Below are 25,098 nucleotides of genomic sequence, written 5' to 3'. Positions count from 1 at the left end.
GATTCTTAAGCACTCCCCATATATATATATATATATATATATATATATATATATATATATATATATATATATATGGGGAGGGCAGCATTATGACACATAATTGAGCATCCAAGTAACACAAGGTATGAAAGCTCTGCTCTTGGTTACCGATGAATGCTCTGCCCATCGAAAAATGTATTGTGTGCTTAGTTTTTGAATTTTGTAGTATGGGTGCACACCACCTTCGTCTATTTACTTTCATAAATGTCTAACTCTATTCATTAATACCAGTGTCCATCCAATGACTTCTGCCTGTAAATTTAATTACAGCCGCATGTCCCGGCTGTCTGTTACTAGACAGGACGTGCAGCAGTGTGAGAGGCATCCCGGCTGCCAGGGCAGCGGCCATGAAGCGCCCGCAATCTGGATACACTCAAGCCATCGCGGCTCGTGACATACGATTGGCAGGTGCAACATCTGGCATCAAAATGACTACACCCCACTTGGGGCTGCCTCTGCTGTAAGACTTGGGCAGTCCTCTTTACCCTGGGTTTGGACGAAACTTCCCCTGGGGGACTGATTCTCTTTTTGGATAATTAACTCCATCACATAGCATAAATCATCAACCACCATATCTCCATCTTACATGTATTCTTTGCCAGTGCTAAATTCTGTTCTCTTAATTTCTCAGAATGTGGACTTTCAATTGCATTGTCTTGTCAAGACAGATAATTTTGGCAACCAAATCTGCATAAATGTCAGTTATACACACAGTGTAGGAAGGACAACTATTGGCCTATCTGAACTGTCTGTTTTGCATATTTCTTACACTTTACTAATAGAACATATAAATATTATTTATATACATTCCATACTTATATACATCTGTGACAGGATGGACCGCCTATGCCACCCTGTCTGTTGTTGCTGGGAACCGGCTGGGCTTACTTTGCCACCGTTCCCTTTCGTTATTTCGAATATGCCCCTCCTGCCGCAGTGGGAGAGGCCTGCTACCACCATTGAACTCCTTTACGGTGCTCAGAACCACGTTCCTTCTGTGTAACTGTCACTGCTAGTGTACTCCTGTACTTGGGCTGGTAACTCCGGACCTCTTACTATGGATCCAGGTTGCTGTGGATGGATCCTCCCTGGCCTATCACACTGACCAGAGCTGCAGGTAGCAGGCAGAGCAGTGGTACTGGAAAAGCTTTGGTCCAAACCTCAGAATCAGCCAGAGAACGGATTCGATTTTAGGGTCTAATCGGCAGGTCACAGGATTACAGCGATATTGAAGAAGTTGTCAAGCAGGTCTTTGAAGCAGAGTGATGTTTTATTGCTCAAGTGTCCTGACAAGGACAGCCCCACTGATTTAGGGTATCAGTGGTCAGGTCAGATGGAACATCAGAATGATACATTACATGCTCACACAGCTCATCTTTTATACAGTTCTGACATTGGCTATTTTTAGAAACAGGATGTAACCCCGTTTACCAAAACATTGATTTACATACATTGCAAAGCCACTAATATTTATACTTAGCTATGAAATTCTTAAAAACCTTGCTGTGATTTCCTGAATCTTATTTCAGAGACAGGAGACTCACTAGCAAGTCAAAAGGTCTGACTGGCATGAATACTTCAGACAGTCGCTGAATACACATTTCCACAGAACAACAAAAGGACCCACAACAAGCCACTTCCCCAAATCACAATACACCAAAGACTTGGTAAACACAGGCTCATTGTATCAGATATATACATCAGAAATAGGCATATCCTATAGCAAGATTAGACAAGAGACAAATTTCTTCCCCTGGTCTCAAACAGGCCAAATAGGGTGATGAATGCCGACCATTCCTGAGCCTCGAGGGTCAGCGGTATCTGCCACTTGCTCAAGTCAAAGGTGGAAATATACTTTGCTCCAGCTAACTCGTCTAACAGTGCGTCAATTCAGGGCAGGGGGTAGGCATCAGACACGGTCACCTCATTCAACCGGCGGTAGTCTATGCAAAACCGCGTTGTTTTGTCCTTTTTGGGAACCAATACAACAGAGGACGCCCATGGACTATTCGATGGCTGGATCACCTCTAGCGCAAGCATTTCTTGTACCTCCTTGTATATACTTTCCTTGGCCTCTGGTCAATGCTCACCAGTGTCCGCATGGTGCATCACCAAGGAAGTCCGACTGGGCTTCCTACTGAACAGAGTCGCAAAAGGCCACAGCACTGCTTCAAGCTGCTCCCTCTTGTGGTCACTCAACTGCTAATCTCCGCCTACTTCCTCTACACCACCTTCCTCTCTGGCATCCGCGAGGAGATCTGGTAGTGGGTCACTTCCTGGTTCCTCAGTTGGTAAGCAGCAAACCGATGCTACCAACTCCACAGGCTCGTGGTATGCCATCAACATATTTATGTGGTAGGTCCGCTGCCGCCTACCGTTGCTTTCAAATGACCGTGTACAGTCAGCCTGGAGCTTGTTCTGGCGCGTGGGCATCAGAACAAGGACCTTCTGCCCTACTTCAAACACTCTTGCGCGCATACCCTGATCATACTAAGTCATCTGTTTCGCCTGTGCTTCCGCTAGGTTAGCCGGCGCTAGCCCCATGAGATTCTCTAACCGATCTCTGAGCTTCAACACATACTCCACCACAGAAACATCCTGGGTGGGTAGCTCCCCTTCCCAAGACTCCGGAAAAGGTCAAGAGGCCCACGGACTCTGCGGCCATATAGTAGTTCAAAGGGGGAGAAACCGGCAGACTTCTGTGGCACCTCCCGATAAGCAAAAAGAAGTGTGTCCCTTGATCAATTATGCTCTCACTAGGGAACCCTACTTTGCTAAATACTCCTAGCAACGCATCTGCTACCTTTTCCGTAGTTATGGAGTACAGAGCTACAACCTCTGGATACGGGGTAGCGTAGTCCACCATGTTGAGGATGTATCTCTTCCCCGATCTACTGGGCACAGGCAGGGGACCTACTATGTCCACAGCCACTCGCTGAAAAGGTTCCCCAATTATTGGCAAGGACCTGAGGGGAGCACGAGCACTGGGGTGCCCAAGACGCTGACACACATCACAGGACTTACAGTAGGCCCGCACGTCATCCGACATTCCAGGTCAGAAGAAGTTCTGTGTCAGGCGCTTCAGTGTTCGGTCTCTGCCCTGGTGTCCCGCCATAGGAATTTCATGGGCAACTGACATTAGTTGCGCATGAAAGCCCTGTGGTACCACCAGTTGAACTTGTTCCTGGACTGGTCTATCCCCAACTACCTTCCTAGCTACACAGTACAACCACCCTTTACGCCAGGTCCCACTCCCTACCTCCATTGCTGGAAGGCTGCTGCCAGCCTGGCGCCTCATGCCTTCCAGTGAGGGATCAGAGAGCTACACTGCCCTGAACTCTTCCCTGCGGCCCTCACTATCATCTAAGTCAGGATTTGCTGCAGGGGGGTCTATGTTGGGGTGACTAGGGTCAGTCAAAGTGGGGTCAGTTAAAGGGAGGTCACTGTGGTCAGCTATAATCACCGCCAGAGCTGGCATACTGCTAGGGACAGGAGCATCACCAGGCACCCCCACAAGATCAGGTTGGCAAGAGATAGATAACATCCTCTGCGTTGCTAGGGGACGTAGTCTTTCCAGAGGCAAAGGGCTGGCTGTTTCTATAGATTGTAAGCTTGCGAGCAGGGTTCTCTTACCTCTCAGTCTGTATGTATTACCCAGTACTGTCTTATTAATGTTTGTTCCCAATTGTAAAGCGCTACGGAATTTGCTGGCGCTATATAAATAAATGTTGATGATGATGATGGTTCCTGAGGATGAGCTCTGCTGCAAGTCTCAGCCAGTCCCCTTTACCCTGGGTTTGGATAAAGCTTCTCCCAGGGGAATGGTTTTTCAGCCCTCTCTCTCATAAATAAATAGACACACACACACGAGTACCCTGGTTTGATTCAGAAGGGCAGTATTATGGCACAGAGCATATAAGTAAAGCAAGGTTAGGAAAGCTCTTGACTACCAATAAATGCTCTGGCAATGTATTGTGTGCGCAGTCTTTGCAGGCTTTTAGTTTGGGTGCAGGTCACCATCTCCTAGCACCATGATTTATTTATATAGCGGTAAGGTAAGGAAAGCCCTGGTCTTGACTCCCAATGAGTGCTCTGGCAATGTATTTGTGTGCGCAGTGTTTGACATTTTTTTAGTAAGGGTGCAGGCCAACTTATGCTCAACATTTACTTATATAGCGACTGCAAATTATGTTGTGCTTTACAATTATTTACTTATGCCTCTGTCTATCTAATCATTACTGCCTCTTCCAGGATGCATGCTGTCTAACATTCCAAATTTAGTGTGTGCAAAGCATTTCAATATTTTTATCTGTTGCACCTTAAATTTTTTGTTGCTGTTTAATTTATCTAATGGGCTTGCTTCAGTTGGTGGCATGGCAGATGACATTTTTTTTTTGCAGCCGCTGCAATGTTCTACCAGCATTCGCTGAATGTTGAAAATGCCTAGAAAAACCCCTCACACGCAAACACCCTTTTTAATATGGATGTCACTGAATGACCCTTTCAAAATTGACAAGTATTGACAAATAGAAAAGATGAGAATATATAGCATTTTTTTGGGGTGTACAACTGCATTGACGCTGACACGTAAAGGGTCATATATTTAAAAAAAGGTATTTAACTTTTTTTAAATATAGGCAGTCAGAAGTGTCATTTACATGTGAACATGAATTGCGTTCTTTTGCGTATGTTTCAATTTCGCTGATGTGCAAAACATGTAAGTGGTCTTACATTTCCTAATGAATCAGGCCCTATATGTCTATTCTCTGTTTATTACATTTATTGTTCATACCTAGGTGCAATTTCACATTCCACTTTTGGGTACTGCCTCCAAAAATCAATTTGCCCCTGCTTTTACATGTTTGCATATGCAGCTATAAAGAATACAGCTGTCACTACAACTACTTTAGAAGCACTAAATTCATTCATTTCACTGTTTCCATTTTTCTCTGAAAACACTGCTCAATCTATCCTGGTTTATGTCTAAATAAATGAGTGAGGAGATATTGTTGCTTAATTTCATATGTTGCCATTATACATATTAATTTTCCTTTCATATTATATTGGTAAAAGGGCAACTAAAGATATGCTTTTCCATATAAAGCAAGTTTGGAAGGTGCCAAAAGCATTCCTTTCTATGTATAGGCTTAAGTTTTATCTCTGGTCCCTCCAGTGATGTGTAAAAATCAAATCCTTTTGCAGGGTGAAAAGAGATCCGAGTCTCCCTGCTAACAAGGGGCCATCCCTGTTACTGCAATCTTTTTTAAATACCTTGTCCCACTGTTAGGAACCCCTCTAGCCGGTACAGCACAACCCGGAGTCTGCTCTGCCAGTCAGGTGTTCACTGGAGCCCCTAGTGGTGGGGACAGACTTGGCCGCAGACTAGCAGAGGGTCGTGAAGTGCGTACTGACTAGGGAGAACCCAGGAGAGCGGAGTGAAGTCCAGGCAAGGGTCGAGGGCCGGCAGCAGACAGGGAATCCAATACACAAGCCGAGGTCAAGGGTCACGAGCAAACAGGAAGGACGGTAAATACGCCAGAGGTCGGGGTCACAAGAAACACAGGCAGGGTCCAAATCCAGCCAAGGGGTCATACACGGGCAATCCAACACAATATCCAAGGGACAGGAGCAAGGAGCAGAGCAGGTCAGCAGACTGGTAACAGAAGCTATAACCGGCAGTGAGGCTGCAGACCTCACTGCCTTAAATACATGGTTGGACCAATCAGAGCCTAGCTCTGCAATTACACCCAGGGCCTGTCTAACTAATAAATTAAAGCTTAATAGCCTCCAGGCTATTAAGACACTTTGCGCACGCGCCCTGCTGTCCCCTGTTGCCGGGACGCAACGCTATACTGAGAAGCGTCTGACGGTCAGTACCCCGGCGGAAATGATGTCCCGGTCGTCAAGGTGACGGCCGGGACGTCAGAGGGCACCAGAAGCGAGCCGCGGCGGCTGTGAGTACCGCCGCGGCTCGTGCAACCCACAAAATAATACTTACCTACTTTTTTAATTTGTCTTCCGGGAGGTCCAGGGGCAGGTGGGCGTGTGGGGGCAGGGTTAGGAGAATCTCATCACTAAACCATGCCCCCAATGCGGTCATCATCAGTTCTCCCTATACCAGCACAGGGTGGGGCCACGATGATGCATAAATTGAGTCATTAAGCCCTGCCCCCTCAATTTACCTTTCCAAACTGGCCGAGATCTGGGAAATCCCTGAAGTTCGGGAGTCTCCCGGACATTCCCGGGAGAGTGGGCCAATATGCACAAAATAAATAGACTTTTTGCATGTCACACAGGTGGGCCTAACACACTTTTGTAAAGGAGCATCTAGCTCTACCCCACTCATCCAATCTGAAGATGCTACAGCTTGCACCACTATAGATGACACTATCTTAGCCTGTAATTACATGCACTTCGCTGTAGAAAAAGGCAGGTTCATGACATCACTATTAAGGAATCTTCCATTTTTTTAGTCAGACTCCTGTCTGGACACACACACGTCATAATTTACATATAAAAAAAGGTCACTATTTCCAGTGCAGAGATTCAGCCCACTGAGACACCTTAACAAAAGCCAGATTAATCTCTTTCAGCTTCTTTTTTTTTTTTTACAACAATTTTATTGAAGAAGTTTGGAAGTGTACAATTGACAATCATATTTCAAGTGCTTTCAACCATTTTCAAATTCAATAAATCTACATATACATATACATTATTATATGCTTTATAGGTGCGATAGGAGGGACATAGCTATTTTTAGAATTGTTTCCCAGCTTCAGAGGCAACTGTCCAAGCCCCTGGAAATGAAAGGTCCCGTCAAATTCCAGCAATGAGACCTTAACAAAACCCTGATTATGTCATGAATTCTAATATCGCTATAACAAAGGATATATGAAAAGCTCCGCTATTCACATCACACACATATTAAGATAAAGAAATGGAAAACCTGAAGCGCGATTTCAGCTTTTTTTTACATGGATTTTTCAAATTGAATCTCTCTCCCCTCTCTCACCGCCTCCCCCACACCACTTCACAGCAGGGCCCTCTTAACAACATTATGGGCCCCCGGGCAAAGCAGTGCACTGGGGCCCATATATGTGTGTATATATATATATATATATATATATATATATATATAATCACTTTTTTATGCACTGGTCAGCAGTCAGCGTCCCTTGAAATCATTTTTTTAAAAAAACCTTAACTTACCTTTTAATCGGCTTATTCTCCGATGCGATCCTCTCCACTTTTCTCCCGAGTCAGTGCAGCTGCCTGCTGATTAAAGTTGCTTTCGCGCGGGGGACTCCTCTGTGCTGCGCTCCGCAATGGATGTTGGGCGGGCATGATGACTTCACGCCCGACATGCACTGCGAGTGCCGCACGGAGGAGGAGACCAGGGAGGGAGCCGGATCGCCAGCTGACCGCAAGGTAAGTATTTTCTTTTTTCTTTTTGCAGGATTTTTTTAAGCGCTGCCTCTGACGGGACCCCTGGCCCGCAGGGCCCCCAGGCACCTGCCCATTGTGCCCAATGGGAGAGACGGCCCTGCTACACAGATCAACACAAGTAGTAATAGAAAATATGCATATGATTAAGGAAGGTTGAGCATAAGCTAATGTTGCAGATATTGATATAGAGACATGTGGGAATGTTATCTTGATATGAAATTGTAATGTATATTGTAGATTGCTGTGCTGAGAGAATTATTGATATTAGTAGATGTGTAAGATTGTTATGATGAGACTGATGTGATATATACATTATTTGTAGCACGGTGATGTGATTTACTGGAACAGCAGTGTGAAATATTGTAAACATGTGGGATAATGCTAGGGACAGTGTATTTTATGGAGGACAATGTAGTTTGTGATATATCTGCTTTATGATTGTGGGTTTTATACCGCCTTAATACAGTAACTATTGTGATAGCAGCATGTTATTTAATGTGGTGGGAAGGATTGAAGTAGCCATGGCTTATAAGCAGAGATGTTCACTGACCCCCGTGAAGTGGTTTTGGTTTTGGATCTGGATTAGCTTCATGTTTTGGTTTTGGTTTTAGCAAAATCGCCCTCATGTGTTTTGGTTTTGGCTTTGGATCTGTATTTTTTAGAAAAAATGCTAAAATCACATAAATTTGCTCCTTTTTTGATCCTACATTATTATTAACCTCAGTAATACTAATTTCAAGTCATTTGCAGTCAATTTTGACCACCTCACAGGTCACATTATTATTTTCATACACTTTCGGATAAATACTGCAGTGACATGGCTGGATGCTAAGCGACAGAGCAATGACTCAAACACACAGCAGTTCCTACCACATCTAGGACACATTGGCACACAGCAGTGGCAGAAAAGAAAAAAGTTGTGCAAGATGGAATTGTCCTTGGGCCCTCCCACCCACTGTCCTTGGGCCCTCCCACCCACCCTAATGTTGGATCTTAAAAAGGACATGCACACTTTAACAAACCAAGCACATCAGCCACAAAAGTGCAACTTCTTGTGGCTGAGTTGCTTGGTTTGTTTGGCCCTCCACAAAACAAGCTAACAATGGGTTTAAGGCACCTAAGGTAACAGTGCTGTTAATGAACTCTACTGTGGCAAGATGTTGTCGTCATCATTCTCAGCCTCATCCTCACCCTCATCAGAGTGTACATCATCCTCACACATTATTAATTCATCACTGCTGGAATCCACCATTACAGAAGTCCAATTCCAAAGTGGCATCCTCAATTGGTGTATCACCGGCTACACTTGGGCTGTTCAGACACACATCTGCAGAAATGCTGAAAGGGGCCTTCTTTATGGGTACAATATCAGAATGGTCACAATTACACATAGCAATCGTGGATGGACACTCCTCAGGGATTTGTGTCATTTCTGAATCTGAACACACATTTTCCTCTAATGCCTTACTGTTTTCTTCCAGCTCGACTTTTACTCGTAAAAGTATTTGGCCACCACTTTTGGAGTCCGAATGACAAGGTCTTGCTTTGTCACGACTGACCTTACAAGAAGATACCTCAGTAACAGTTGCAGAACTCGCACTAATAGAGAAAGTCGAAGGCCTCGTTGTTTCTTTGTCACTGCGTGTGTAGAATGGCATGTTGGCAATTTTGTTTTTATCTGCAAATAACTTTGCCTGGATTACAGGACGTTTTTTCTTGACCAAGGTAAAAGGTGTTTTTTTATATTTTTGTTTCCCTGACTTAAAAACACTATGTACTTTTACATAGGCTTTACCAGATGACGTACAGGGATTACTATCATCATGACTTGTGGAAGCAACTGCTTGGTACTCCTGCTCTTCTGTGTAACACCGTACACTTTGACTGCAAATTCATAAGAAAAGTCTGCAAGGACTACTATTTGTATTTCAGCAATGACAATTAGCAATGGAGCAATGGAGCTCTTGTCTTTGGGTGTATATAACACCGTACACTTTTTGGTACAAATTCAGAAGAAAAGCCATGCATGGAGCAATGGAGCTCTCCATTTTGTGTTATCTATATAACTCAGTAGAATTGGACTGCATTACATCAACCCTGAAAGCACTAGTATTTGTATTTTTCAGCAATGAGATTTAACACTGGAGCTATGGAGCTCTCCTGAATGTTACTGATTACTTTCTTTAACACTGCTACCACCCTCCTCTTTCAATTCTCTAACTTTGCCTGCCCAACTGCTCTACACTCTATGCTACCTCTTCTGTGTCCCTCTCTCAAATGGCGCTAGATGGATGTGGAGGGCAGTATTTATAGATTCCAAAACTTGCGATACCCAAGATCCGACGATGTCACGCTGATGTTTTGCCTTACTTTCGAATCCGAACAAGCGCGAAAGTACAGAGCTGACTCGGCTCTGTACTCCGATCCCCTAAGTTCAGGTGTGCTCGGTTTCCGAGGAACCGAGCCTAAGCATCTCTACTTATAAGGAAAATTGTTAAACTCGTGTGATTAATTAACAAGGCAATCTAGGAACAATGTACAAAAATCGCGTGCGCATAATAATGTATTTAATACACCCTATTATCCTTTACAAATCAAAATGCGACATTTTAATGCATGTCTCAGAAAAAAAAAATGCTTCAAACAATGTGTTGAACATAAATTACCTTTTTTAGGGGTTTTAGAAGAACAATATCACATCCTTCCCCTCTTCCATATCCATCTGCTTTATTTGAAAAAGGTTTACTTGTTCCTTCCAGAGAAAGCATTTTTGCCTTACTAAGAGCAACATAGACACGAGGTTCAATGATACAGCTGACACCACCGCATATCGCCATCTCACAGTCTCCTGTTTAAACAAAAATTATATATCTATTATTATCTTAGTTGTAAGTGTGCATGCCTGCTAGTATGTATGTATGTATGTATGTATGTATGTTTGCATGTATGCATGTATGTATGTATATGTATTGTAGCTGCAATATACAAGGTATAATGCAAAAAAAAAAAAAGAACAAAACCCTTTGGTGACATTCTCGTCAAGTTACCTTTACAACTAGTACAATCCTATTAATTCAGTCAAAAATGTAAATTACTCTAGCGTACTTCTGAGTATAGGGGTGTGAAATACCCATTATCCATAGCTTCTGAAAGCCAGAACAAAAAAGCGAGGAATTGCTGCTTTTGGTAATAAGGTCATATAAACTGGCGTGATCACAGAGAGTTTCCTTTTCTTGTGAGGAGCATTCCTAAGCAATGCAATAAAAAGAGGAATGACACTGATGGTATGGGGAAGACATGCCATTTTATATGTATAGTATTATATATATATATATATATATATATATATATATATATATATATATATATATATATAGTATATTTTAGGCATGGTGATATAATTTCTAGAAAAAAGACAGCGTCAATGTCCTGTACATGTGTGTGGTCATCCTATGAGTGCAGTAATTGTGCCCCACGGGATCTGACCTTTCACACTTGAGTTGAGCATCTTGATCTGCCATGTGTAAATTTAAAGGGCAACTCCCCACCCCCACCCCGAAAAAAATTGTTTTTTGGTTGAAGGTAAATGAGATGAAATCTGAAATGAACACTTAACATCCACACTACATCAGGGACTCAATCAGTCTAACAGAATACCTTCCAAAACATACATTTTCACTGAGTTGCTAATTATATAATATAATATATATATATATATATATATATATATATATATATATATATACACACACACACACTCTTGTAAACCTTGTATTATATACCTTGTCTGATGGCTTGGCAGGCATAGTGTAAAGCAACAAGGGAAGAGGAGCAGGCAGTGTCAATTGAAAGGGAAGGTCCAGTCAAGTTGAAGCAATATGATATCCTGTTGGCTGCTATGCAGGCTGAAGTCCCGGTTCCATTAAAATGATTGATGTTGTTAGCGGAATTTTTATAAATACTGTCTGCATCTCTGTTCATGAGACCTGCAAAAAGAAGGTGTATTTTCTAAATTAGAGCATTCTGGGGGTCTACACATGTTCACTAATGCACATCCAAACAGTTTTATTTTGCATATGTAGGTAAAGGATTTTTTAAAAAAAGTTATTCTGAGCACCCTTAGTGGATCTCTTCAAAAGTTTCTCAGTTGTCTGTTTTGTGTCTCACTCTGTCATGGTGCCTACAACCTGGAGGTTGCCATATAGGAGCATGAGTAGCAGCCATCACAAATTGGAAGAGGAACTCCTGGATGCTCTATGCATGAGGCCATTCCTGCATTCTGACTTAATTTATTTCATACTGCTACTGTTCAATGTGCACTGTAGCAGTCTAAAACCTCTATTGGGTTGCAGAACAAACTCCTGCATAGCAACCCATGGCATGTTGAGTACACAGAAGGAGGCAGAGTAAATTCTTCTGAAGAGGAGTACTAATGATGGAGAGAATACTGTAAACAAATAAAACTTCAACCACTTGTACCATTAGAATAATTATTATAATAAAAAATGTGGGTTGCATGGTTTGGACCCAGAGTTGATTGGTGCCATAAACCTTCAGCACAGCACATTAAAACTTATCCCACGAAGAAAGACAAAGGAGTGCCTATGGCAGGAAAGCTACAGATGGCGGAAACAAACAGTTGATTTGATGTTTCTGGAGAAACTCGGTCAAATATGGAGGATTTAGATAGAGAAGGCAGCCTGTCCCCTGATGGACTGACTACATGGACTGATATAATGCAATACCAGGGGGTAAATGTAACAACTGCCGATTTTTTTAACTCGCCGCTATTCGGCGAGTTTGCAGTGAAAATTTAAAGCGGCAATGGCTTTAAAGGCAAAACAATGCCTTTAAAGCCATTGTCGCTTTAAATTTTCACTGCAAACTCGTCAAATAGCAGCTAGTTGGAATAAATCGGCAGTTGATACATTTACCGCCCAGAAATAATTGCCATTAAAGGCACATTTTACAGTTTTACCCATCCAAATCTAACAGGCTGTAGAAACCCTGAAGGTAGAAAAAACACATATATTTCACCGCTTTACAGAATTAGAAGATTCTGAAGCCTCTCCAACAAAGGACACACAGGTATTACATTATTCAAAGACTCAACACGTGTGCCTCTACTTACCTATATACAGGCTAGATTACAAGATATATAAGACGCCATAAATAACGTCATCTCCATTACCAAGTTATAGGTGTGAAATATCTTAATTAGTGGATGCCTTGTATTTGCATAATTATGTTTAGTTTAATAATGTATTATGTAATGTAGTATGGATCGTTGCTGTATGCATGTTGTATACTACTGTAAATTTAATTTACAGAGCTGCGGACCTTTTCACACATTTTAAGTAAAAAATAATAATAATAATAATAATAATAGCAATATTATAATATGTAACTCATTCAACTTATTGCAATCATACTAACAGATTTTTATTTAAAAAATCCCCTTTTCTCACCACTGTGAGGGTCTTTAGTTAGAAGAAGTAAATGGTGGAAATGCAGCACACTACTGGGCTGACCAAGTGAGCTCAAATGTCTGTTTTGTCTTCTTTAATATATTGGACCTCCACCATCAGTAATGTATATAATCCAAGAATAACAGACAAGAGAATGAGGAAACTGGGAATCAACTAATATTTATTATAGCAATTAGCAATAGCCAGTACACAATTAGGAAAGCTTTACAGAGCTTGAAGTTTGCGTTGAATTTTAACCTGGAAATCAGAAGCTGGAAGTATTCTGTACAGTTCACCTGCGCTCCAAGTGCTTTTTCCCTGTCATTACTTGGATACACATTATTCATATTGTATATACCCAAATAATGCATATCTCATTGGTCAATATGCATGGGACCGATTACAATAAAAATACAATTAAAATATAAAAACTATTTACTTAATTACTTTCTTACTATATTTTCATTCCAAAAAAATGATATTGAGTATCATTCAGTTATACTCAAAATCAATTATATAGCATTGCAACTAGCAAAGCTGCAGTGACATTTTGGATTGCATATATTTGAAATTATAGTCTACCAATAAAGCGGAGATGACAATGTTCAATTCATTCAGCCCCGTTGCATCACTGGATAAAACTGGGAATTCTGGGCCGAACAAAACTGGTTGGGAAATTCCAAATGGAACACTTAAGGTCACATTCTGCAAACATGCAAAATTCCTCACCCAAATGTGGAATGAGGCAAATATTTTGCAGTTTAGTAACTTTTAAAACTTTTTCTTATCTCTACTTGAGTCTAGTGCTTGCAAGGTTGATAGTGTAAAAATGCACATCCGCTTATGTCTTCTGAATTAGAGAGGAGTTGTTAGAACTTTTGTGAATCTAGTCTTGATAACAGTTTGGCACATAAAAGTATGCAATATCATGTCAGAAAGGTCCTACAGCAGGGTTGTCCAACATGCCTGTAAATGTGGCCCACAAGGAGTTTTGGTTGTGGCAAGGGGGCAGCACTATTAATGGAAAACAAAAATCCTGCAAAAAAAAAGAAAATAAAATACTTACCTTGCGGTCACATCAGCTGGTACTCTGGCTCCCTCCCTTGTCTCCTCCTCCGTGCGGTGCTCACAGTGAATGTCGGGCGTGATGTCATCACGCCCAACATCCATTGCGGAGCGCAGCACAGAGGAGTTACCCGCGCGAGAAGAACAATCAGCAGCACAGAATTGGAGAAAAGAAGAGAAGAGGACATGAGAACAAGCCGATTAAAAGGTAAGTTAAGGGGGATTTTTTTTTTATTATTTCAAGGGACGCTGACCAGTGAATAAAAGTCACCTGGTCCTGGAGCATCATGGACCTTATCTCCCTGCTACATACTTCTACTTGTAATACTAATGGGGCATTATATATTATTCTCTTTGGCCCATTATAAGTTGTTATCCCTTAACTAATATAGTGGTGTAATTAGCAAAACAGGTCACAATTTGGGGTCACAGTGATGTATATGTCAGGTACCGCAGGCCTGGTCAGGGCACCCTGATATACAATGCCTGGCATAAATGCACTTTATTGATATTGCATAGAAACAATACAAAAAGTGATTATAGTATAATAACTAGAGAGGATTTTTTGAACAGGGCGATTGAAAGGCAAGTATTGGGGGATTGGAAAAAAAAGTGATATATATATATATATATATAATCACTTTTTTTCTCATATATATATATATATATATATATATATATATATATATATATATATATGTATATATATATATATATATATATATATATATATATATATATATATATATATATTAACTATGTTTTCTATGGTTTTTTGGATGATCAGCTATCGTTATTGTTAGTGTATCTTATGTGCGGCCCAAACCAACTCGTCGTCTTCCAATGTGGCCCAGGGAAGCTAAAAGGTTGGACACCCCTGTCCTACAGCATTGTTGTAGAGTCCACTTCCTCACATAGCTATGCTGCTAAAGATGGTTGCAACTACAGCACAGATACTGTTGTATCCTACAAAGGTCTATTGCTGAAGTCTAGAAAAATAGGAGAGGAATTGCAGGGGTAATTTGGCATAAGAAATAGGACAAAAACAATTATTTTTATAGTTAGTTTTTCCTTTAATGCCATACCATAGATGCATTGTAGGTATCCAGACTTGGGTTGCATCTAGTATATATCTAATATTGAAAATAGTTTGGTATATTAAATGTCTTACCTATAAACACTCCAGTTTTGCTTCCACTGATTCTCTCTGTTGGATAGCCTGCATTTTCTAGAGCCCTATATGTACATTCAAGTAGTAGTTTGTGCTGTGGGTCCATATTCTCAGTTTCTGAATTATGGATACTGAAGAGTTTGTTGTCAAATTCATTAATTCTAGATTAGAAAAAAAGAGTTCACATTAAGAGTGCTAGGAAACACATTTGTAAATGTTATGCATGTGTATTCAAGAGATACTTAGTCTACTGAGTCTATAATAGTATCAAAATTGCTGTCATCTCAGAAAAGCATTAAAGTCTAACATCACCCAAAGCCAAAAATGTAGTTTACTGTGAAGGAATACCTTGAGACAACTGTGTAGATAGATTGCTGTATTTAAGCATGTATAATATTGATTGATAAGTTAGTAGTTAGCATAGGATATTAGTGTTTAATTAGTATAAAGTTTAAAGTTTAAAGTATAGTTAATATAAGGGTTAGGGACACAAGCTAGACTGGCAATAAAATGGTTAATGTTCTTCAAGACCAGTGTTTAAAACTGTTGGGGAGTTATAGATAAGTTATGTTTTTCAGTTATTTTAGTCAGTTAAGATCTGGGCTCTCATGCTGTATAGTTCTGATCTGCTGACCTCAAATAAAATCCTGTAGTACCATAATCCTGGTGTCAGTCAAGATATCAAAGTACCCATACAGGGGCAAATGCAAGATTTGAGGAGTGGGGCTTCCATGTCACGCTGCCAGTTAGCGTGATCTGTATGCAAGGAGATGTGACTATCATTTTAGATAGTGCTAAACTGCTCTCCAACTGTCCCAATCCCCTTCAAATACACAGCCAAATGCACTACAGCTCCCCATTCACGAGCAGAGCAGAATGAAGCAGGACATACCTCCCAACTTTCCCTGTAGTCGGGGCAAAGTTCTGACTGAGTGGGTCAGTCCTCAAACTCAGGACTGACCCACCACATTCAGCACAGTTGGCAGACTGTCCTGCTCTCTTCTACCTGTTCTTGCATCTCACTACTTGTTGTTTCTGCTCGTGTCCTAAGCTCAGTTGTGCTTGTCTGGATCTTGGAATGTTTGGTCCCTGTTTGGAAAAAGGTATATGAGATATAAAAAACCTAGCAATGAATGAACACTGTAGGGTTCCCTCCCTATATGCAGTCTGACATTAAGTCAAAAGCACCCACATTTCATTATTAGTCCTTCCTCCTTGCAACCAGCCTGACTGTAAATTAATTTCATTCACCTTTAATAAAAAGACCTATTTCCCTCAAACAACCCCAACATTAAATTAATAGTGTGACGATTATGTATTATTGTTATTTTCCAATAATATTCAGGTATGACAATGTATATTGTATGTAACCTTGTAATGTAATCTGAATGTGTGCTTTGCTAGTTGAAATGAGTCTGCAAGTGTCAATAATCTTTTGAAACTAGCCAGGTCCGGGATAGAAATGGATCTCAGAGGAGTTTGAAGCCCCAAAGAACCATCTAGCCACTCAAGCAGAGCAGAGGTGAGAGATTCTCTGAGGTGTCCAAACATATATCTTAGTGATAGATAATTTACTTCGGAAAGCTCTGTGTCATTTTGGGAATTAATCTCATTTAATTGAAAATGTAGTTCCTAAGGTGTGGGGTGGAGAGCCTGTAAGAAGGGTTTAAAATCTACTTTAGACATTACATTGTGCATTTTCATGGGGGGTCTATTAAGACTGATATGTCCGTATTTCTCAATTGTGTTCCCTCACAAACACCAAATCTTAACTAGTAAGCAGAAACTTCCTATTTTATTTTCTGAAACATATTTGTGCAACTTATTGTATGTCTTGTTATCAACTTTTTGTAATTAAGACTTGGAAACATTTTTCGGATTAAAATAAATTAAACCTAGCACATTCTCCATGATTCTTTGTGAACTTTCGAAGCCCAGGGAAGCTCAACCTCCATGTGTATGTGATTTAATTGTGAAACATTAATAAGTGGTTTTGGTGAACATAAGGACACCATAATAAATCCTTTGTGGTGGCAGAAAAGGTGTATTCATTGCTAAGTGACTAAGGTGATGCCAGTCACGGCCAGCTGTTCAGATTGCTGTATCTGGGACAGGCTGGACGTTCGTGGCAAATAGTATTCACATTTAAAAAATAAACCTATTTCCTCCCAAACATTAAATAATTAGCATTTACTTTTAAGAGATAGCAATCCTACTCCCCAATATGTTAGCCACATATTCAATTAATAGCATTCAAACCATCCCAGCATTAAATTAATTGGCCCATCATCTCACCCTAAATTAATAAGTCCACACCAACCCCACTATGAAATTAATTAGTCCCCACCATTAAATAAATATCCGCTCACCAATAAATTAAACGCTCCCACCCACCATTAAATGATTAGCCCCCACTCTCACCCTACTATAAAATTAAATTTTCACACCACAAACACATTACATTAAGAGACACCCCCTGCACTTACACAAAAATCCATTTTCCACCTACACTTACACTAAAAGCCCCTCAAAGCCTGGCTCCATTGTTAATACAGGAGCCAAATGCTGCAAGCTATATTTAAACTCAAACTATTTTAACTCCTATATTAAAGCCCCCCCCCACCTTACATTAATAGCTCCTTCCCTTCAATGTGACACACTTACATGAAAAAGTCGTTCCCCTCCACACACATTCCCCAACACTTACCTTCTTCGTCTGGTGCTGTTTCATGTCTCATGCTGCCTGCAGCACACATGAGACACACACATGCTGGCAGTGTGGGAGAAGGGGCAGGGACACACTGTAGGGGGGAGAGAGCTGTGAACACACTGCAGGGGTAGAAAGAGCTGTGAACACACAGCAGGGGAGACAATCCACAGCCACAAGCTGTAAAGTGGCAGGTCCCAGGGGAGGAGCCAGCCACTGCAAGCATACCATACCTCAAGCAGGAGAGGGGTTTCCAGGCACTCGTAAACTTCCCTTGGGTGCGCCTGCCATATACTCACAGGTATGTTAGGTGATATCAATAAAACTCAAAAATGACTTAAGTGCTCTGCCCAATTATTCCATCTGGCAGGTCTTATAGTGTCTTGAATGTTCTAAGCAGGAGATTCTTTCTGCTGTTTGAGGCAGAGTTTTCTCAAAATACTGCTTTCAAAGGCTTTGACAATGCCGCAGCAGTTTCGAAAAAGAATTCCCCAAGCAGAATGTAGGATCTCCTGCTCAGTGCATTATAGATATCAAACCCAGATGAGCAGGTTAGCAAGATTTTATTGTCTCTCCTAACGCCACCCAAATCTAATACTTTAAATTTAGATTGACATCCTTTATAATGAACAGATGGTTTCACAGGTCTAAGTTTATGTAAATGTGAAACTAATGCGCTTACATTTATTAATATATATGTTTAAATATATAAAGTCTCATAATGTGTATATTTTCACTTAGTTCTTGGTATCCTACTTTAATAAAAAATTATGTTTTGATCAATTGAATGATATTAAAGTCTGTGACAAGTGAAATAACAATACTAGAATATAAAAATAACATACTTACCCCTCTACAAGGGCTGCCCGACTGGTGCATATTTTTCCTGGATTGTTGTCATTTGAATCATACCAACGTTTAGTGTCAAATCTTTCCTTTGGTATCTCTATGGTACAGTTTCTTCCCTCAACAATAACGTTCCAGAAATTATTGATTCCTTCACATGTCGAATAAAAGTATTGTATATATGATATAACATATACAATAAATGTGAAACTTGCATTTAAAAAAATAAAATAAAATAACATGGAGGCTGGTGGTTTAGTATGGGGCTGTAGCAGCACCAAGAAAGTCCAGCAGTTATTGGCTGCCCTGATGAAGCCCCAAGTTGGATGACTGCAGAGCAGTGGCATCGGAGAGATTTTAATGTATCAAGAGGATGCACTGCCTCCTGGGAGAGCTCTGGCATTAGTGGTAAGATGACTGCCACCCCAAGATCTGATGTCCAGACTTTTGAAGCCGCATTTGGCTTGGAGGTAGCATCAGACCCCAAGTCTTAGTTTGCTTGTGAGATTGAAAGTAAAAATCTCCCAGAAACCTAGTAGCACCTGGAAAGAGACTGCACCTAGACATGGGGGTAAAATGCAACACCAATGCACCAGAATGCTTGTAAAAATGTATGTGGCTATGGTGACATTAGGGCAGCACATTGGCGAAGTGGTAGCACTTCTGCCTCACAGCGCTGGGGTCATGAGTTCAATTCCCGACCATGGCCTTATCTGTGTGGAGTTTGTATGGTTCTCCCTGTGATTGCGTGGGTTTCCTCCGGGTGCTCCGGTTTCCTCCCACACTCCAAAAACATACTAGTAGGTTAATTGGTTGCTCTACCTGTCTGTCTGCCTCCCTCTCTATGTGTGTGTGTGTGTGTCTATATTAGGGAATTTAGACTGTAAGCTCCAATGGGGCAGGGACAGATGTGAATGAGTTCTCTGTACAGCGCTGCGGAATCAGTGGCGCTATATAAATAAATGATGATGATGATGGATGATGTAGCTATGGTGACATTAGAAACATTGGGTTCTATTTTCACACCCATTTACATTTGTTGTACTAGCATTAAAACCGCTAGTAAAACAGATGAAATTAACATTAGTGGGTATTAGGCTTTACACTGTTTAGAGTGACATCTCTAATGTATGGTGATATATACAAGAACTATACAATATAAACTCTTAAATAGACCTGCATTTCAGAGTTCCTAAATGTTTCATATTTATAGTTACATATTAAATACCAGTCATTCTATATGACTATGTTGTAAAGCAAACAATTATATGTGAGTTTCTGAAGCAACATGAGAGGTTAAAATATACATCTGAAAAACTGAGGGGAAAATACATCTGGAAAGAGGAAGCAGTTACAAACTAAATTTTAAAGATTTAAATAGATGGATAATAAAAATGGCATTTGCTTAAACTGCGGAATAGCAGATTAAAATGACCTGAGAACTAAATTTACACCTTTTGTGGCCGAGATATTTATAATAACTGGCGAGAATGAACCAGAAAATGAGAGCAGTAAATGATAGGTACAATACATGTATTGTTGAAAAAGTAACCTATTTTCTTCATGGTTTAGGTTTGTTTATTGAATAAAAGATTGCACAATTGTGACATTTGTATTGAACCAAAGGGTCACACAAAGTGACAATCAGAACCAGCTTGACAGATGCATCATAGAGTTCTTATATGTGAGCAAAGCAGCTTTATAGTAGCTGTAGAATATATATATATATATATATATATATATATATAGTGGGGGAAAAAATTCAGAAAGGGCTGAAATTTGGTATACTAAGATGTTTTTAATTTGTTAATTTAATTTGTTAAAAGTGTTTATAAAGATTTAAAATATATATATATATATATTTCTTGAAGGAGAAGTGACAGTTGGGAGTGGTTGGTGGTTGCCGGGGGTGACAGTGGGGAGTGGTTGGTGGTTGCCGGGGGTGACAGAGTGAGAGAAGTGTGATACTCAGGACCGCTGAGAGAGATCCCTGTGTCTGGATAGACATCTGGATAGATGTGGCGATGAAAATGAAGAATGAGGTGATGGAGAAGAATGATGAGGTGGTGACATGTGGACAAAACCACGTTAAAAAAGGGCGCTTGCGTCGGGAAGTAACGCTCTTCCCCTGAGGAGGCCTAGGCTATGGCCCAAATGCATGACAAGAACCTTTTTAACAATTAAGTAGCTTGATTTGACTAGAATGCATGAGTATCATGCACGGGTTAACTTGTGTATATATATATATATATATACACAATTTAGCCCCATTGTCAACAAAAACTGTATTTTGTGAAGTGAAGTGTATATTACGGCCATATTCAGAAACAACTTGTTACCGGAAGCAAAATCTGAGCACAAAACAAGCATTTGAAAAACTGACCACATGGTCATGATTAAAACTGAGTGAATATGTTAAGATTTGGTTAATTAGATCATTTGTCCTATAATCAGCAATTTTGGAATTCACACAATATTTGGTACACATCTTTCATAGTATTCAGATTGTGAAATTTTGTAATCAACATGATTCAGAAACCCTCATATTTTTCTTTACACAGAACGCATTTTGCACACCACGTAGTGAAAGAAAAGTTAATTTACAAGTGTGCAAAAGTATAAATTCTCTTTTGTGATATCATGTGACACATTAACGGGTTTTACAAGTAAGCTGTTGGATTTATGGACCAACCTAGTGGTCCACAAAAAGTTCAGTTCCAAAGTGTAGGAGAACCACCTGCTTAAATTTTATTATTTCAAACTACTTCTAAAAGGTGGCAATGGTTTTGTCTGACCCATTTAAGGATTTCTGTGTGGAATAAACTACAAATTAGTACATTTTTCTGCTTTTGTGTCTTATTCCAATGCCAACCAAAGGAATACATATGTGGATACCAAAATAGTTTTTCATTTCAACATTTTTCTGCAAGGGTGGCAATAGTTTTGGCCACAACTGTATAACACATGGAAGCAGCACCTTTCCTCAACTAAGGGAAATCTTTCATTTCCATTAATCTCTCTTATGCCATGTGGTCTTTTCACTAAGCTTTTTATAAAACCAGGCCAAAAATGCTGGTATTATTTATTACGCTGCGCACCATATGACCACTTACCTCCAGGAAAATTGCATCCTATTCCAACTATTGCTATGTGATCATCTGGCTCTTCCATTATACAGATACTGTAGTTCTGTAAGAAAAAATATGTAACTTACGTAATGTAGAACCATATTGTGCAAATACTATTTTCAATACGCTTTTCAGATTCTTGGAGGAAAATTAAACTGATTTATGAAGCGAACTTGTGTTACGATTCCTAGTAAATTCAGGAAGCGGCCACGGAAAAATACTACAAATGTCTTTATTCCAGCAAAATATATAAGCAAGGGTTCAGTTCAATGAACATGCAGGTTTTCATAAACAGGTATAACTCCCAACATAAACATGAACAGGTGTGGCAGGAAGGTACACAGAAATAACAGGTTCCACAGAATGCTAATGTAGTTTGAATGTAGGGATAAGAATGGTGAGTTACCCAATTCCAGGATGCATAAGTCTGTCCAGGAAGCAAAGAGTCCAGGCAAAGTAACTGACACAAACAAATAATCAAGGTCCAGAGGTCAGGCCAGAAGGTCAGGGCAACAGGCAAAACAGCGTGGTCCAAGGTACAGGCAAATGATTCGGGGTCTCAAGCAAGCAGGCAAGGTCCAGGCAAATGATTCGGGGTCTCAGGCAAGCAGGCAAGGACCAAGGTCCAGGCAAATGATTCGGGGTCTCAGGCAAGCAGGCAAGGACCAAGGTACAGGCAAATGATTCGGGGTCTCAGGCAAGCAGGCAAGGTCCAAGGTTCAGGCAGGGGTCATACACAGAAGTTCAGTCCAGCAGGTATATATCAAATAACACAGGAGCATGTTAGCAGCAGCCAGGAACAAACAGGATGAACTGCACAGAGCACAGCTTGAGGCAGGTATTTAAAGCAGTGTGACAGGTGCAGTTCTAATTAGGCCTCAGGCAAGAAGATTAACTCCTTCAGTTATGCTGAAGAATTTAAGAACAGAACAGCACCTCTGGTGGTATAAGGTACTGCTGCTAGATACAAAACACAGGAAGAGTTGTAACAACTTGATGTGTACCGCAAAACATGTTGGTTTTCCATTGCTGCACCAAGAAGGTCTACCCAGCACCCATCTAGGTTTATGCCTGTTCTCCACTTTCGAAGTGTGCCTAGGTGCATAAAAATCTCTAAATGTGCACTATGATATAGTGTAAATCTCACATCAAAGTCTAAACAAATCACCCAACTCTGCCCTAAACTGCAAACAAACCTAACTCTATTAGTCACCAACAAGACAAACTAATTATGCATGTTTGTAATGCTGCGAGATTTCAAATGGCAAAAAATTGGAAAAAGCAAATCCAGATGACTAGAATATAACTAATGAATATATTATGGTTCATAGGCACTGTGAAAGCACGGACGAAAATGAACATCCCATTCTGCTGTTTTCCGTCAATTTATTCGGATCAGGTGGATATACTTATGTTTCATGGAGGATTAAAAATGTTTATTACTGTTTGGGGTTGTGGGTGTTTGAGCATTTTATCCAAATGAATTTTAAAAAGATTGGTACCGCATCTGTTCTTAAATGGGGCAAGGTGGATTTTATTGTAGTGCAGTGTAATTACAAAATGGTGGATACCCTATTTCATAGTCTCCATACCACTCTCATCACATCCACAGGAAGTCAGCAACTCCTGAAGTCCCTGCAATGTCACAAATGCTTGCGAGGGTTTAAAATGAAGAGTTGCTCCTTATCAACAGAGATTAGGAATCTCATTATCCAGTGTTAACCAATATTGTTCTCCGCTGGACTCTAGTAGACCTGAAGGCACCAGCACAGCAGGAAACAGCCACACATGGGGAGGATTCTAATCCCTGCCCACCACCAACCCATTTGTCCCTCCTGGGCCAATCCTGAACCAAGCTAACCTGAAACTGCCCCTGCAGGGTGGGATTCCCACTGTGAGAACTATGAACACTTTAAAATATGGGGAAATAGAGGTTGTTCAGGGATTTCCAGAGCTTGGTGTAGAATGTGTCATCTCTCACCAGCTCCATCATGATTCCTGTGTCTCATTCTGCAACTATTTCATCTATCTTGCCGCCAAGGAATTCTGCTCTATCTGGAGTTATCTGGATGTATTTACCTGGTGAGCCTGCTGGAGCAGGCTGACTGGGGCTCAGATCCCTATCACGCTATTAGGGAGCATTGACCGAGCGACCAGGAACGTTCAGGTTTCAAGGAGAACCGCGGGGATATTTACTACAGCTTTGACAAAAGTTTTGTGTTTACCGCCACGAGATTGCAAGGATTGTTTGGATGGGAGTTTTGCCTTTACAGCCACAGTATCGTAAAAAAAAACTTGGTCAGAAGTTTATTGTTTGGAGAGATCTGAAGGATCTGTTACTCAAGTAACTGCCTCAGGACCACTCCATTCGGTTACCGCCTAGCTGAAGTGTGATACTTTACATGGAAATATTCCACTTACCGCTTGTTTGCAATTTTAGAACTGTATGAGATATTTTTGGGGTGTTATTTGGTGTGCGGCGAGCACTTGGGATTTGTTTTAAAGTATATATAGTTTTTTGTGTTCATCTTTTGCAATAAAAAAAACTATTGTATCCACCTTTCTCTCTATGACTGTTTGATCCTGACTCCTACTAGGAGATATATTTACTAAACTGCGGGTTTGAAAAAGTAGAGATATTGCCTATAGCAACCAATCAAATTCTAGCTGCCATTCTATAAAATGTACTAAATAAATGATAACTAGAATCTGATTGGTTGCTATAGTCAACATCTCCCCTTTTTCAATCCCGCAGGTTAGTATATAAAATTTGGACTAAAATTTGCCTGTTTGGCATAAGTTAAAGAAGAATTGGTTTCGGAGTTCCCTCAGGAGATCATCCTTCCTACTCTCTCCTCCTGTTCCCCTGTCCCAAATATTTCTTTCCTCCACAAAACCCATTTTTGCTAGAGAAGTTTACTGACCCCCATGTTTTGGTTTTGGATCTGTATTAACTTCGTGTTTTGGTGTTGGCAAAACCGCCCTCACGTGTTTTTATTTTGGTTTTGGATTTGGATTTGGTTTTGAATTTTTTGAAAAATTGTTAAAATATGCTAAAATCACTTAATTTTTATGTTCCTACATTACTATTAACCTTTATAACACTAATTTCCATTCATTTCCAGTCAATTTTGACCACCTCATAGGCCACAATATTATTTTCATACAGTTTCGGCCAAAGACTGCAGCGAGTTGGCTGGATGCTAAGTGACAGGGCAACGACACAAA

At 40.5% G+C, this 25,098-nt stretch overlaps 1 pseudogene; it reads right to left on the bottom strand.

Annotated features, from left to right (window-relative positions):
• Positions 1 to 21,913, bottom strand: part of LOC142157979 (mycocerosic acid synthase-like polyketide synthase) — a 28,085-nt pseudogene extending 6,172 nt beyond the window's left edge.
• Positions 21,914 to 25,098: the final 3,185 nt, after the last annotated feature.

Source organism: Mixophyes fleayi, chromosome 5 (genome assembly GCF_038048845.1).
Source record: "Mixophyes fleayi isolate aMixFle1 chromosome 5, aMixFle1.hap1, whole genome shotgun sequence".
Taxonomy (NCBI): Eukaryota; Metazoa; Chordata; class Amphibia; order Anura; family Limnodynastidae; genus Mixophyes; species Mixophyes fleayi.
The sequence above is the reverse complement of the archived record's forward strand: the minus strand, read 5'-3'. Positions and strand labels throughout refer to the sequence as shown.